The sequence below is a fragment of the Bidens hawaiensis genome, unplaced genomic scaffold (genome assembly GCF_021521415.1).
Source record: "Bidens hawaiensis isolate Kalapana, Puna unplaced genomic scaffold, B.hawaiensis_p1.1 tig00009445_1, whole genome shotgun sequence".
In the NCBI taxonomy this organism is placed as follows: Eukaryota; Viridiplantae; Streptophyta; class Magnoliopsida; order Asterales; family Asteraceae; genus Bidens; species Bidens hawaiensis.
In genome coordinates, this window is record NW_027491700.1 from 410,526 (window position 1) to 428,645 (window position 18,120).

At 36.1% G+C, this 18,120-nt stretch overlaps 2 pseudogenes across 1 annotated transcript in view; both read left to right on the top strand.

The window, feature by feature from the left end:
- LOC143532450 (epidermis-specific secreted glycoprotein EP1 pseudogene) overlaps window positions 1–18,120 on the top strand; it is a 34,963-nt pseudogene that overhangs the window by 14,103 nt on the left and 2,740 nt on the right. The window lies entirely within an intron of this gene.
- Window positions 7,899–9,412, top strand: LOC143532447 (EP1-like glycoprotein 3 pseudogene; annotated as a pseudogene).

The window sequence follows — 18,120 nt, forward strand, 5'->3', positions numbered from 1 at the left end:
GTTAGTTATTGTTTATTGATGCATAGAAAAAAAGTGAAAAAGCAATAGCAAGTGCAAACGCACAAAAAAACCACGCCCGCACAGGACCCGCTGGATTTAGAGGCTTGAAGGATAATTTTCCTACCTTGTGGCCTCAACTTGTGTCGGCTAATCCACATTTTGATGATTTGAAAGATCAACAGTCTCAATGGTTTGCTGCAGGTAGAGCCCGTAAGGACAAAAAAACTCGTTTGTATGAGATTCAAGATGAAAAAATCAACGATTTGGTAAACACGTGTATATCTATTTATAAATATAAAATTATTCGATGTTATAACATTTATATTTTCTTATAGTTTCGTGTTGAAAAAGAAATGAAGGAAGACGGCACATATTTGGAAAAGCGGTCCGACCCAATAACAAGATTGTTTGGACCAGAGCACGGAGGCCGAACTCGGGCAATTTCATGCGTAATAGATAATTATATTAATATACATTAATATATTTGTCTATAATACATATATCAATGTAATTTTGTTTGTTGAATTTATAGCTCCATCACAAGTTGTTGGACGTTTGTTCAAAGGAGCATGCAATGAGGGGGTGAACGTGAACCAAAGTAGCGAAACTGTGGACACGCTGAGTGCATCTCACGTGGATTAGGCAATATTAGTATTAATATTGAGGGTTATTTTGACTTGTTAACAGTTTTGAGTTTTAAGTAGTTAAAGTTGACCAAAACTGATTTTTAAGTTAACTCAAACTGATTTAAAAAGACATATATTAACGTTTTATGTTTTTGCAGGCATATATCCGTGTGAATTGTTAATGCACTATGAGGTGGACTGCCAAATAACTATAGCTAAAGGTTCGGTATCTCCTACTTTAGCTGAAACACTTGTACATGACACGCTCATAAAAGAGGGTTGTTTAAAAGTGCAAGTTGATTATGTTGTGCCGGAATACATGAATTTATCTTTCCCTAAGGAGTCCCGCACGGCATGCATTGCAAAAATGTCTCAAATCAAGGGTTTTGTTCAGTGGCCTAAAAACGCATTGAAGGTATGTTTGGTTGATTTATAAGTTGTATACTTGTATATGGGGGTGTGCACGGTTTAGTTCAGTTAAGGGTTAGGTTCTATATATTATTGTATTAGTTAAATTTGTGTATCTTCGTTCGTTCATGTTCATTTATGTTCGTTAGTTTATGTATAATTAAGTTTGTTAATATATTCATTTAAATTTTTATTTAGTCTAGGTTTAATAGCTTTTTTATGCCCAGCAAATTGTGGTTTACATTTACTTACAGTTGGTTTTAGCTCAATTATGTTCATTCGTGAAACGTTCGTTTATATTGATAATGACCAAAATATACGAACACACTGACTTTCTTAACGAATGAGCACTGGCAAGAAAACCCTGCTTGTTTAACTGACAGTGTTCATTCTTTTGTTCGATTAAAGTAAATGAACAAGAACATGCTCCTTTCGTTTTCATTTGGTTCGTTTATATGCATAGGCCAAAGTTAGATTTCTCTAGGGTTTCTGGTTTCTTTTTTTCTTTTTTGTATATAATGAGGGTTCCCCTCCATTCTAATTACAACATTCAGATACATTTTTCCATTACTTTTACAAAGATAAATTTTGGTTATTGACTTATTGGTTAGTCCTTAATTGAACATCATTAGTCACTGATGATGCGTCATATTTGATGCCATCCTTCTACATCATATTGGTATACTATTTGTCAATTTGTCAGATCTGATGTAAACTTATCTTCTATTTATAGTCTTTTTTTACACTTGTTATAAAATTTTATAACCTTATATTCTTGTAATCATATTTCTTAGGAAGAGATTCGTTTCATGATCAATCCAGAATTATTTTTTTATTTGTAGATTTTAAATGTTGAATCACCCAACAAATCAACAAGTGGTTCGAGAAACTGCCCGAGTAATGCTGCACCGAGAAGCGGTGTCACACCCCACTTTAGGGCCTAGGCGTGTGACCACAAGTTGGTACCTGTTTTATAAATACATCAGAGTTGCGGTCTAAATTTAGCGGAAGTCTTTAATTAAAATATTATTATATTGAAAACTTATTAAACTATCGGGTTAAAATACCCGTTCAATGTTTCAAATACATTTCTTTGAAAAACATAACTCTTTGTAATGTTTTGAAATAAAATATCTGAGCCATCAGATAGCATCTAATGACTATAACTCCAATCTTCTATTCCTTCTTGCTTGTATGTTCTAACCTTTCTTGTTTTCCTTGTAACATGGGGAAAAATACGTCAGCACAAAGCTGGTGAATAACGCTGACTCTAAAATCTCTTTTCAATACCTTTGTGAAACAAACCATAATACATTTGTGAAACCAACAATAATACCTTAAAGACTACTCATTAGGCACCCAACTCAATTGGGATCAAATTACCCTAAGTACCATGTACAATTAATTATATACACAATATCATTTCTCTGAACAGTCCCGTAGACCTTCAGAGGCATGTTGATGATATGCATGGCCTCGGGGAACTCCGAGTCACCATGTATGTTTGGATCCAGACACATGTAATCAGAGTGTCCGTTTCTTATTATTGTACACAAAGTTTTAAACAGTTAGACTCAGTATAAAAGGTTTGGGGCGTATTCACCTTTTCTGTTTATAATCAGTTTCTGTTACTGATTCCTGTTTTCTGTTTCCTTCTTCTTGTTTTGTTACCTCGGACCTATAGTACGAGAATAACATTTGTATAAATAACTAGATCAACGATCTAGCTTCAGACCTTTAGTCCGTTTCGTATAGCTTTAACCTTGATAAAAAGCATTTGTTTATAAAACTCTTGGACCTTTAGTCCCTTTCTTTATTTATGAATCATATGTATTGTTTCTTCTTCAAGAAGAAACGTCTATACAATATCATATTTCTTAATAATAAAGAAATACTATTTTAACTATAACCCTCACTTAAGAAAAGTTATATGATTCTTAATCGTAATCAAGGTTTGGCTATAACTTTGACTATGGTCTAAGCCATTTATAACAATAAAATAATAACTTAGGCAGAACCTCTTACCTCGCACGGGTATTCGGAGTTATATTTTCCTAAGCTTATACAGGCAGCACTTCTACTCTACACGCACGTTTATCGAGACGCTCTTGATCAACCCCTCTTAGCACGCAAATCGAGGCAATGTTCGGTTTCCGGGTCGTGCATGTACTTTGAGACGGAATGTCGGGTTTCTTGAGTGGCACGCACTTCGAGGAAAACACCGGGTATGTGGCACGGATTATGATGTGATATTGTGGGGTCGGTGGCACGCAAAACGGTGTCGGCACGCAAACCGAGGTAGAGAGAGAAAATAACTTAGAGAGAGTGGTTGTGGTGTGTGTGAAATGAGCCGGATCCCTCCCCTTTTTAGCCATTTTTGTGTCCCATCGCGGTACGCGATGGGCACCTTTTTCAACACCGTCGCGTACCGCGACGGGTACCATTCTGATGTCATGCCACGTGTCGCCACGTGGCCTGACACGTGTTGCCACGTGTCCTGGTGTGTTGCCACGTGTCACCGGAGTGTGACACGTGTCTTTGAGTCATCACGGCCCATCGCGGTACGCGATGGGTTTCTGGATATTATTTTTCACTTTTGGTCCTTCATCTTTTGTAGCTTGTCACTTCTAGTCTAATTCTCGTTGTCCAAAAATACTAAGGCGGCACCAAAGCGCCACATTGCGCCCAACGCCCTTGGCCGTCGCCGTAGCCATCGCCTTCGCCTTCGCCATCGCCATCGTCCTCGTCCTCGTCCTCACTCGAGCCCGAGCGCGTTGGGTGCTACGCACCCTCCGCTAGGATCACTTGGTGCATGATATTCATAAAAGAATATTACTATGGAAAATCTCTTCCTTATAAAAAGCTTCCATTTCTTTACCACTTTTCATGTGGGATGGATTCCATCATCCTTATTTATACCCTTGGTGGAATGCTTCAACTTTCTTACATCTTCCAATGTGGGATGAAATTTCTTTCATATAAGAATACTTAACTTAGGAAACATTTTTATTTCCTTATTTTTCTTATATTTCCTTGTTTAATATTTTCTCATGACTTGTTTTGATATTATTTTTGATCCATCAACTTTCCTAAGTTGTCAAATGTGAATCGAAATTTTGGGGATGTTACAAGCGGTGATGACATCCCACCCTATGTACCATTTCCGCTCCAAGACGATCAACTTGAAATATCACGAGCATTCATATAACTTAAATATGGATAATGATGTTGTCAATTCATTGGTAATTACTTACTTCACTTTAGTAATATGTGTGTGTGTTTATACATAAAAAATTTGTTGTTAATGTAGTGGGCTGATCTAGAAGATAATCAAGTTGAACGAACTCAAAAGGAGCTTAGCATTGAACAATCAATAATGAACAAACACATTGATAAGGATGAAGAACAACCGGACCAAAAGGAGATTAATGTTGAACAACCAAAGGTGAAGAAAACCACTGATACGGATGAATACGAACGCAACAAAATGATAGATAAGGCTTTGAAGGTAATAAGTAAACGAGCTAAAAGGATTAAAGATTTGGTTGATGAATTGCATAACTACTTTACATGTGAATCTTGTGCATTCTATTTTTCTACACCCGATGGTATGTTTCCAGCATCTTATTTGATTGCTTTGAGTATGAGCTGCTTATACAAGTCTTTGCCAAAGGTTGGCTTGCTACCGCACTCGTTAATTGGTTTCCAATGTAAGTCTGTTAGTTTTTGTATTTTGTACAATATACCCGTATATATATTTTTAATTTTATTAATTGTATCATGTTTTTTCTTAATTAAGCTATTTTTATGAGGAATCAGTTCGTAAAGAAAGGCCATTGGGTTTATTTAGTATATCAGCGATATCCGAAGTTGCATGCCGACTTCGACCCGAAGAGGTTAAAAGTCACATTCTCGACATATCAAGTTATCATGGTGAAAAAGAATATATTCTTGCACCATATATGGCAAGGTAACAAATATTTTGTTTTTCATAGTCTATTTCAATAATTTTTATATTTATTTCATTATTACATATTATTTAATTATTATATAATTTGTGTTTTGTAGCGATCACTGGATCCTATTTATTATTCCCCCCCCCCCCCAAAAAAAAATAAGGATTTATTTTAGATTCTTCAAAAGGCATAAAGAATAAAAATAATTATCTTCTTTCGAAAATATTTGAAGAAGCTTTTGGGGAAGGAGCATTAACGTGGAAAATGGTTAAAGTAAGTTTTATAACTTGCTAGCTCATTAGTTTTTGTTAATATTTTTTCTAAATATTAATATAAATTTGTTGTAGTGCAAACAACAAAAGGGCTATTGGGAAGGCGGTTACATGGTTATAAAACATATGTTTGAATTTGTCCGCAATCCTCAAAATCAATCTCCCGAGCTTGTAAGTAGTTTCCGTAAGCTTATATGTTTGAACTAGGGGTGTCAAAAAAGCCCAAACCCGATTAACCCGACCCGACCCGAATCCAAATAAACTAATTAGGGTCGGGTTATTCGGGTTAACCCGAATAACCCGAATTGTTAATAGGGTCAGGCTTTGTCGGGTTGCATGGATGTCGGGTTAGATATAGTTGGAATAAAAAGCTTTTAACATGTTCATTTTGGATATTACTAAAAAAAATGTGCGGGTTGTTCGGTTTCGGGCTTACATGTGAATGAATAAAAAATGTTCGTTTTGGATATTTTTATTTTCGGGGTTGTCGGGTTTGGGTTAGTTCGGGTCGGTGTTCAGTTTTCGTTTGGGATAGTTCGCGTCGGGTTGTTCGGTTTGCTTTTCCGTTAGTTTGGGTCGGGTTCTTATATTTATGGTTGTGGTTTTCTCTTGCTATTCTAACTTGTATTTATCTTTTTTAGATTTGGCACGACTCGACATTGGATACATTGGCGGAACTCGACGATATGATTATGAGATTAATTCCTAAACTTTTTGATAGATTGTTTGTAAGGGCACAATGATTCTCAATTGATAATCTTGGATTTATGTATTTTGGTGTTAGTACTTTATGAAATTAGATAATTTGGAATATAAGTGTTATTTTTAATGTTGCTGGATAATTCAGTATGAAGTTAGCTGCATATTTATGATTTTGTTGCTGGATAAATTATGCTGCATATTTATGATAGGAAACATATTATGTATGGGAAACGCTGTAAATATAATGCTAATACAAAACCAATGTATATAATAAAACGATGTTTAACAAAACCACTGTATATAATTAAACGTTGTTTATGAAAACCGCTGTATATTATGACCGTTGTTTATGAAACCGCTGTATATTATGACTGTTGTAAATCAAAACTTTAACCCGCTGTTTATGGAGTCTTTGTAAGCATAAACAACGAGCATATCAACAGCGGTTTTAAACCGCTTTTAACTTAGCCGAAAACCGCTGTTAAGCAGCATTTTTTGTATTAGTGATTATTCAATGCTCGATTTGTCCCACTTATCAACTTAGACGCTTCCAACAAATCTTAACTCTTTTTTTAATATGTTTTGATAAAGCATTTGTGATGCCTAAAATTTCGTCCAACAAGTGTATATAAAACACAAATTCAAGAGTCTTAAAATATGATAGAATGCATTTTGCGTTAGATTTTTGTACACTATCTCCATCTAATTTAATAAATTGAAGTACCTCAACAACTTCTGGGAATAATTTTAATAAACTTGTGATTGTTCTATGATGAGAACCCCATCACGTGTCTCCAGCTCGTGCAAGAGAAACCTCTTGATTTAATCATTTTCCTGTATTAATCTCACCAAGAAGAATTTCATTTTTCACCCTCTCTCTTTTTAATTTTAATTTAAACAAGAAATTGAAAAATCTTACCTATGGGCGGTGGTTGTGGACCGGTGATGACAGGTGACTATTGTGGTGGTGTGGAGGTTGTTCGGCGATGGTGCGGAGGTTGTTCGGCGATGGTGCGGAGGTTCGTCTGGCGCCGGCGGTGGTGTGGACTATGGAGCTGTGCTGCTACTGTATTTTTTTTTTTTTTACTTTTGTTGTTGTAAATGGATAAGATGGATAGGCGAAGTGATGATCGTGGTTTGGTTGGGTTGGGTTAATGAGATTTTTTGTTTGGTCTTTGGCTTTTGATTGGATTTAAAACATAGATTGATTGGACTTAAAATCTTAATGATAACGCTATTTTTTTCAAGCGGTAACGAAACACGAAAATCGGTCAATATTTTTTTACATTACCGGTAAAATGTTAAGCCACAGCGGAGGCTACCCCTCCCCACAATATATATCCGCCCCTGATGCATCACTGTCGCGGTCAATGGTATTATTTATAGTTTTTTTTCTCTTGTAATACATTATAATCAACCAAAAATCGTGATTTTAATAAAGTAGTAAAAAATCATCTACTTTGAACATTAGAAGACAAGTTTGAACACAATATTTGTTGCGTAAATGTCAACATTAAAACATATATTAGTTTCATCTTTTGTTTTAAATGTTATAGTTAAACCTACGAGCTTCATTAAAGGGTAAAACCGTCGCTACAGAAAGCACATGTATAAATTAGACTTTTGGTAGTAAACTAATAGTTCTTAGGCGACTTTACAGTGTGTCATATACTCATATAGCACGTTACCACTTGTGTTATATTATTGCTATATATTCATAAAGTTCACATACGCTGTCTTTCTATTATGGGTTCCTGGCTGCCTTAATTTGAATGGTCAAGCGAATCTTGAAAAAATCATTGAACATCTTCGTAAACAACATACGCCACAGGTATACATGGGCGTCAACCCTTATCCAATATTAATAAACAAATAACGTTTATATTCCTTTTAGTCTTTTACTAATATACATCTAGATGTATAAATAGGCATACACACTCCTTATACAACACCACACACAACTAGCCATGGCTGCTTATTATTCATATCTTTCGTTCATCTTCTTCTGCTTGATCTTCCAATCATTCAAGATCTCCGAAGCCGTAGTTCCTCCGAACGAAACGTTTACTTATGTCAACGAAGGCGATTTACTCTTTGATTCCGATTACATGCCCTATCTTTCCGAATACGCACCAACTTACCGTCCACTTCCGCCCTTTACCTTCCCTTTCCAGTTATGTTTCTACAACACCACCCCAAACTCCTACACTCTCGCTCTTCGCGCGGGCGTTAGACGTGACCAAACCATCATGCCATGGGTCTGGGACGCCAATAGAGGCAAACCCGTCCGAGAAAACGCCACATTCTCATTAGGCTCCAATGGTAACCTAGTACTTGCGGAGGCCAATGGGCGGATCGTGTGGCAAACCAACACAGCCAATAAGGGCGTTGTCCGTTTCGAAATACTCTCCAATGGTAACATGGTGCTTCGTGACTCGAATGGTAATTTCGTCTGGCAAAGCTTTGATTCCCCAACCGATACGCTCTTGATCGGGCAGACTCTTAGAGTTAAAGGTGGACCGTACAAGCTTGTGAGCCGGAAGTCGGTTACTGAAAACGTTAATGGGGATTATAGCTTTGTAATTGAGCCGAAAAGATTGGCTTTGTATTACAAGAACAATATGCCTTATTGGGCATCCACATTCCCCGAATTAGACCGAAAGAATGTGACTATTGTAAATGCAACGTTGGTGATTCAATAAACCGAATACGAAGAGAACAACTTCAACTCACTAAGGTGTGATATTAAAAACGGCGAGTCTTGGGAGTTTCCATCTATAGATATGGGACAAATTCGGTATAATAGTTCGTTATCTTATCTCCGATTGGGCATCGATGGGAACTTAAGACTTTACACTTACCGCGCAAATGTGATTAGAAACGCTTGGAGCTTGTTGTACACTATGTTTGATAAGGAGGAGAACTTCAATGGGATGATATTTGAAGACGAGTGCCACTTACCAAATCGGTGCGGGAGGTTTGGGCTTTGTGAGGATAGTCAGTGTGTTGGGTGCCCGACGCCAAAAGGGGTGTTTGCGTGGAGCAAAGATTGTGATACGAAACCTCCGGGTTGTAAGGCGGGTAGGTTTACGTATTATCAGGTTAAAGGGGCGGACCATTTCACGGTTAAGTATACGCCTGGGACTGGACCGGTTAAAAGGAGTGATTGCGAGAGCAAATGCTCGAAGGATTGCAAGTGTATGGGTTACTTTTATCATACAGATAAGTCGAGGTGTTGGATTGCTTACGAGTTGAAGACGTTGACAAGGGTTGGGAACTCGACTAGTTTGGCGTACATCAAATCGCCCGTTGCCTAGACATGGTCCTTTATGCCAAAGGTTTTACTATAAACTTGAAATAAAGAAGGTTAATGTTTTAAACCTGGATGTGTGTTTGTGTTGTATTTATTTAATATTCATAATTAATCATGAAACAAATTAATATAATAAGTCCTTGCTGTTAATTATATCGTTAGAACATGAGCAATATTAAGAACCACTAACATGTAAACTCAATCATAAACATTAGATAAAATAAATTATTAACCATACTTACTTGAAGGGATGGTTATCTTTGAAGATGATGAAGTCATTATACTAATCTTTCTTATTTCCTTTTAGATGCCTTAGTTTTGATGGAGATAGTGTGCATATGAGATAGATGATATGGTGTTCTATTGTATCTCTATTTATACACATACAAGACATCAAAGGGTAAGAGTCCTTTCACATTATCCAATTACATCCATCATGTAACTACCAAATTAATGGGGACTTTTCATGGTCATTTGGCTAGTTCAATGAATGATCTAGAAGACCACATTTAAGTAGTATTATTTCCAATATTCTCCCATTTGGTCGAGTGATTATTTATGATGAGTGTTAATTCTGGCCACATTAGAACATTTATCAAGTTTCACATTGAAACTGAAGTAGATAGTTACAGTCATTCGAATTTCTATTAATTCGAGACCCCCAACAGTCATACTAAAGCCTCAATATAAACCGTAAGACCCAAATGACAATGATGAACCCTTATTGAACATTATTTAATTTGTACAATTTTGTCTATAGATCATTAATTGCGCACATACTTTATTATAGACAAAATAAATATTCGAGGAAATTACATTGCTAATATGCTATTACAAATGATATTTACTAAAACCCATCCTCGTCACTAGTTCTTGGAAAGTTTTCGGTGGTAGACCTTTAGTCATCGGATCCACAAGCATGTCTTTTGTGCTAATGTAATCGATACAAAGATTACTTTCCTTTACTCGTCCACGTACGGACAAATAATTTGTGTCAAGGTACAAACCAGCTCCGCTCGAAGTGTTACTATTCGAGAAACTCACAGCGGCTGAATTGTCAAGTAAATCTTCAACGATCGTGATATGGAGTTAACAACTTTGAGTCCGGTAATGAGGTTTCTCAGCAACATCCCAAGGCAAGTTGCATTGTACACTGCAACATATTCAGCCATCATTGTGGAGGTTGTTGTCAACTGCTGCTCATGACTCCTTCATGAAATTGGTTCGCCTGCTAACATAAAAATGTACTTCGAAGTTGATTTATTGTCATCTTTGCATTTTGCAAAGTCGGAATCAAAATAGCCCACTACTTCCAAGTTATCAGTTCTTTTGTATGTTAACTTATAGTCTTTCGTTCCTTGAAGATATCGCACCACTTTCTTTGCTGCTTTCCAATGATCTAGGCCATGATATATTGATATCGACCTAGAATTCCAGCAATATATACAATATTTGAACGAGTACAGACTTGAGCATACATTAAGCTTCCAACTACTGATGCATAAGGTATCAACCTCATTTGTTCCCTCTCAAGGCTCTGTTTTTGGACATTGAAAAGAACCAAAAACATCTCCTTTAATTACTGGAGCTATTGATGGAGGGCAATGTTGCATGTTCTATCGTGCAAGAACACGTTCAATATAAGCCTTTTGTGAAAGTCCAAATATCCCATTGACTCGATCTCGGTTTATTTCAAGCCTTTTGAGATCTTTCATGTCAAAATTATGCGAAAGTAATCGATTTGACTTAAGCAACAAATCTAGACTATTACTTGCCAAAACGATATCATCCACATAAAGGACAAGTATAGCAAAGTTGCTCCCACTAATTTTGAGGTTGGTGCATTGAACCACTTGATTTTTTATGAAACCTTGTTTTTTCATTCCCTCATAAAATTTAAAGTATCATAGACGTGATGCTTGTTTTAACCCATATATGGATTTCTTTAACTTACAGACTAAGTGCTCTTTACCTTCAAGTTTAAAGGCTTCAGAATGAGTCATGAACACATCCTCATGTATTCAGGAAAGCGGTTTTGATATCCATTTAATGTAGCTCTAAGTCAAATTGAGCTACTAATGCCATAACAATCCTTAACGAATCCTTCCGTGATACATGTGATAAGGTTTCTTGATAAACAATTCCCTCCTTTTGAGTATAGCCTTCATCAACTAATCTTGCTTTATAGCGGCAACATTTCCATTTGGGTATAATTTGGTTTTGTAAACCCATTTACAACCTACGGGCTTTACACCATTGGGCAATTCAACAAATTCCTAAACGTCATTCTGTTTCATGGAATCAAGCTCATCAATCATAGCTTTATTCCATTTAGAAGAATGGTCACTGCCAATGGCTTCTATATAGGAGGATGGATCGTTACATTTTCCTATATCCATATCAGCTTCATTAAGGTAGGTTACATAATCCTCAAAATTAGTCGGTCGTTTAGACCGTGATGACCTCCTTAGCGTATTATCGGGTTCAACAGTTTCATTATTTATTTCAGGGACTTGCTCTTGTGTGAGTTGACGTGCCTTCATTTATAGGGATATGTGGAGTATTAAGTGGTGCAGTGTCATGTACAAGAGGTGTAATAGAAGATAAATTTGCAGAAGTCCCATCCCTCCTCCTTTTTCACTTATTGGAAATAAAAGACTCGACTTATACTGCTCCCACTGACTTTAGATATTTCTCATGCGCGAGAAGGGACTCTTAGGTATTCTAAGTCGTTACGTCTAACCACCTATCCTAAAGTTACGGAGCTCTGATACCAATCTGTAACACCCCGACCGATGGCGGATTATACATCGGGGCGCCACGTATTGTTTCATTACTCGTGACACTATTTGGGTGTCAATATTTAATAAATACATTTTCATTGCGCACGCGCAGAAACACAAATCGTAAAGTAACATAAATCATATCATAACTCAAAATATTCAAATAACATAATTTGTCTTGTTACATTTTAATCTAGGTCCAAAGAAAAAGAAAACATCCTACGTGTCCTTGAGATTCCCAAAAGCAGCTACAGCAAACCTGAACATGTGTTAAAATAAAACGTCAACACTTGCGTGTCGGTGAGAAATCAAGTTTAATAGATATAAATAGATAATAACAAACACTGCGCGCAACATGTGCTTAACTGGGGTTTAACATAGGGTGTAATCAGATTGTGATCAAGCCTAAATAGATCATAGCTCATAGTTCAATCCGTGCTCCCAATCGAGCACAAAAACAAATAATCATACGTGCATGTGTAAACAAAACAAGAAAACCGTAAACGATAGGTCTCCCGTGTTCATCTAATGGATCCATGAAAACTTCGGAATAGGCCGAACAAAGCGGTTAATGATTCACACATACAAATAAACAGCCAAGTAAACGTCCATAACACATGGGGTTTTGCGCACATAAATTTCATAAGCAAGTTTAAGACTCAAGTTGTACGAACACATGAACATCCCAAAACGTTAAAAATAAAAGGGGATTAAGTACGAGATTACTCACTTGTAAACGGCGCGTTGAAAGATAATGCAAGAATCCAATTTTTAAACAAGCACAAGTTAACCTATAAATAAGAGGTTATTGGTTTAATGATTGGTTTTTATGTCTTGAGTATATGCAGTAAGTATCGATTTTTTGTTAGTTAAACAAATTAAAACAAAATATATATATTTATATTTACCGAGAATCTGGGCAGAACAGAAGAGAAGACGGAGGCAAGGAGAGGAGTGGCGTTGCTGAGGAACTACGGCAGAGAGCAAAGGGAGAGAGATTTGGGGAGTGTTTAAGTGTAGTGTGTGTAGTGTTAAAAAACAAGAAATTAGCTTAATTTATAGGAAAACCCAAGGGAACACAATCCCTTGAAAAGGGGAAAAGATCTTATCAAATCAAGCAAAAGATATTAAAAAGCACAAGAAACCAAAAGCAAAAGATATTAAAAAGCACAAGAAACCAAAAGCAAAATATATTAAAAGATATGCCGGCAGCTGCAGGGGATGGGGAAAAGCTGACAGGTTACAGATTAAAGCATGGGAGGTGTCAGATAAAGCACTGTTCAAGACATGCAAAAGAAGATTTCAAAAGATTATGTCAGTCACTTTTTCTGTCAACCAATAGGATTGGTGCGCATGCTGCGCCGAAAGTGGCTTTTCGGACAGATGTCGGAACTGACCTACAGTGCTCATACAAAAGATAAGATATTTCAAGAGCATACAGGCTGACCTAAACTGAAGAAAAGACTTAAGGTCTAGCGCGAGAAGACTCGAGCGCGCGCGAGGGCGAAGGCAGACAGAGAACAATCCTTAGCGCGCCGCGGGAAGAACTACAATCTTTAGCGCATCGCGGGAAGAACTACAATTCTTAGCACGCCGCGGGAAGAACTATAATCCTTCGCGCGCCGCGGGAAGAACTACCATTCTTAGCGCGCTGCGGGAACAGTTCGCCTCGCGTATTGCAGGAACAGTTGGTCTTCGCGCAGGCTTCCTTGTAAGGAGTCTGGCGCGTGGAGCTGCGCAGACATCCTTAGGCGGGAAGAACCAAAGGACAAGCAAAGAGTTAAGAGAAAAAGGGGTTCCAGGCTTAAAGGTTAAGCAGAGGGGCGGGACGGCGACAAGAGAGAAAAAGGGAGGCGGGACGGCGGAGAGAAGGAAGAAAGGGACGGGTCGGCGGAAAATAAATTATTATTATTAGTAAGTAATATAAAAATATATATATGATTTATTTAATGTTAAATTTACAAAGATTAATAATCAAATTTTAAATCATAAAAAGAATCGGATACGAAAACGGGTACCTGGGTCGGGTCGGATTGGGCAGTTGTCACAATAAGTCTATATATGACTTCTCGGTGCAATGGAAAAAGTGGTAATTTATGGAATTAAAAATCACAGGTTATGTGGGAAAACAATTGTTTAAACCTTTATCAACGTTAATGTTTTGATAATGACTTAATTAGAACAATATGACAAGAAATAGTCTTAGTTCATCATTGATACTCTATGCCACACACATGTCCCTTAACATTTGATCGATCATCATTAGTCACAATTAAGCAAACACAAGACTAAATATCCAAGATCAAGATTATCAAGTTCATCTTTACTAAGGGTTAAATTAAAACTAAAACACCAACATGAAGATGAAGAAATTATATGACTAATTCATTGAAGACTAATTAACAACTTAGTTAAGTTAGGCTGCTAGTTTTTATAAACTTAGGGTAAATTTATAAAATATTTATATTTAAACACAATTGTATAAATTTATAAAATATTTGAATTTCAAATGTTTTAAGACTTATTCCACTCTTGGTAAGTCTTACATCTAATCCATGCATTGAATACCAAACTCACCATATGGGCAAGTCAGACTCAAAGAAAGAAAGAGTTAAATCTTTGGTTAAAATTTATGAAGTATTTTTAACTAAATTGGTAAAATACTTGGGTTCCGTTGTATGTAGAAGCGGGAAGTGAATGGGATGTATTCCCACATGTGTTGGTCAACATTAGAAGCCAAAAATAAAAATGACCACACATAACATTCATATTGGAAAGCCCATTGTGAAGTGGATTGGGCGTCCATGGTCGCTGGATCGACCGCCAGGTGTCGGTCCCTATCCTAAGCATCTCATATGCTTGGATATAGATAGAAGGATTATTTAAACTAAGTCTTTACCCTTTACGTTAACATTTATATACACACTTGAAGGTTAATCTTTTCCATTATCCATGTCTAATCAAGCTTCGATTATTAGAGAGGAGATTACAAGTGTAGAGCAAAAAGAAGTGCCTTTTCAAAGCTAAAATCCAACCAAATTAATTATAATTTGAGGGGTGAACACTAGAGGTTGTTATAGTGTTTTGACAAGTGAAGATTCATCACTTAGTTGATGTGTTGAGAGGGGAAAACACTATCTTAACATAGTGTTGTTTTGTATTAGGTTGGAAATTCTATCTTAACATAGAGTTAATTAGTTAGGTGAAAGCTCACTATCTTGATATAGTGAGATTAGAAGAAACGGTAAAGCTAATTACTTAGTGTGATTGATGAAGAAGGTTATCACTTCCTTTGAAGAGTAATACGATTGCATTGGTGATTCCTACCATTTTTGAGAAACAACTAGTGAAGAAAACTCTCGATCGGGGATCAGGGAGAGAACATAGAGTGGATTAGTTAACATTCACCTGAACCTCTATAAATCTGGTTATTTCGTCTCTAACTCATACATTTTTACTTATTTATATTTGTTTTGTAAGTTGTGAAAAGAGTTTAGCAAAGTTATTAGCTCGTTAAAATCGGATTAGAAGATAAGAAAATCTATTCCCCCTCTAGTTGATTTCTACAGGTTCAATTCCCTTAATAATATTTTAATTTTTATAGAAAACACTTTCAGTCTTGTTAAATATATTGACTATTTTAGTAAATTATTATTATTTAGTATTATTATTATTATTATTATTATTATTATTATTATTATTATTATATCGACTTTGAAAAAACAACTCAATTGATAAAATTGTCAAATTATTTATCACATAACTAAAAACGCGATTTCAGAGACCTCTTTTAATGTTCGTCTCGAGCCCGCAAACTTTAAAGGATTCTCGGAGACATCTTTGAAGATCTGTCTTTTGAGTTCCCTTATATAGATACGGGGCAAGGTCTTTATCATATCTTTGATCGGGCATCGACGGGAACCTTAGACTTTACACTTACCATGCAACTGTTTGGGGAAACGCGTGGAGCTTGTTGTATACTTTATTTGATAGGCTTGAGAACGACAACGAGAACGAGATTAATTTTGAAGACTAGTGTCAGTTACGAAATCAGTACGGGGAGTTTGGGTTTTGTGAGGACAACCAATATGTCGGCTGCGCAACACTAACCGGGGTGTTTGCATGGAGCAATGATTGTGACACGAAGTCTCCGTGTTGTAACGCGGATAGTTTTACATGTTATCAGCTCAAATGTGTCATACCATTTCATGATTAAGTATACGAACGAGACTGGAGCATTGAAACAGAGCGATTGCGAGAGCACATAACAAAAGATTGTAAGTGTTCGGGTTACTTATATCATACGTACGGATATAGAGTTCGAGGTGATGGATTGATTACGAGTTGTAGACGTTGACAAGGGTCGGGAACTTGACTAGTTTAGCGTTCATCCCGTTGCCTAGACACGGGTTTTATTAGAAACTTGAAATAAAGTTAATGTTTTTAACCTTTGGATGTGTATTTGTTTTGTATTTAAATAATATACATAATAAAACGAGAGTAAATAAGTTGCCATGGTTTTAGAGATGGTAAACTCGAGTTTTTAGTTCGATGATGATGGGGATTAAGACAAAATATATATGTATACAACTCAGAAAGAAAATTTACTTTCATTTGGCGACAAAAATTGACGGAGTTAATTAGTTAACTGAACAAAAATGATTACTGTAGCATTAAAGGTCTAGATAAAAAAAATAAAAGAAAATGACCTTTTAGATAAAACGGACAAATATAATCAAAATCTTACGAGGATTTTAGAGTTTACTCTTTTTACATTTTTCATAACTTAAATCAAAATGATAACTTGGGTATGTTTGGTTGGAAGTACTGGAATAAAGAGGGAATTGAATGAGAGAATAAATGAAATAAACAAGGAAATGAAATGGATCATTACTATTCCTTTGTCTTGCTTGGTTAACCTATGAGAATGAAATAAATAATTACTTTATATTGTTTGGTATCTAAAAAAAATTGTATGAATAAAATAGAAATAACAAAAATATTTCTATCCCAAAATATATATTTTTTTACAAGAAAAAAAACAACTGAAATGGCCACGGTGGTGGTGGTGGTGGCGACGGTGACGATGACGGTCAGGTGGTGGTGATGGCGATGGTAGTGGTGGTTGTTAGGTGGTGGTGTTGTTCAGAAAGTAGGGTGAGAGAGGAATAAAATGAAGAAAAAGAAGAGGGATGAGAATGAATGGTTTTGATAGAATGAGGTTCCATGTGTAATGGATGATTCCATTCCATTAAATAACCAAACACTACTTTCTTTATTCCCACGTAATAAATCATTTCATTCCCTCTATCATTCTTATATACCAAACATCATTCTTACGTACCAAACATTACCTAAAAGTTTCATTAATTAACCAATCTGGAAGAAAGTATTTTCAAGCACGTACAAGACAAGTTGGTACTGTTGTTCAAACATTGTGTGCCTCTTGCAAGTTGCAGTTGTCACTAATGTTGATTCCAATATATATCTCAAATAATATCTTACATTAAAAAATTGGAATAATAAAAGTCAAAACAACGTAAATATGCAAGCTAAGATTTTTTGGACGAAGTTTCCGTCAAGACTCAAAACATCTTGTTGTTCATATATATATTTTTTTCTTTTTTCTGAATGACGAATTTTATTTTCATCTAAAATCTCTTTAACCTTTCATTTATAAAGATTTGTTAAACCCATCACCTCCATTTTAGAAAGGTTGTTCGAATGAAAGCCCCATACATATAGAACACTATTGTGTTTATGTACGCATGAGTGAGTGTTTATATATTGGCCGGCAGTTTATACGTATACGAAGGGTGTGTGTTTGTTGTCTAGAGTGTCTCTAGTGTGATAGGTCACAAAGGGGTGCAAATCTTGGTGGACTGAACTTCAACGTGTGTGTATGATTGCAATCATATATTCGGTTACGATGAATGAATCATTCGATTATCATTACATCAAGATGTCTCTTGTTCTTTATCACACTCATGCATCGGTCTCAACGATTCTATCAAGTGCAACCGTTGCTTGTTGATTCAATCCTGAAAACGTATTTACATC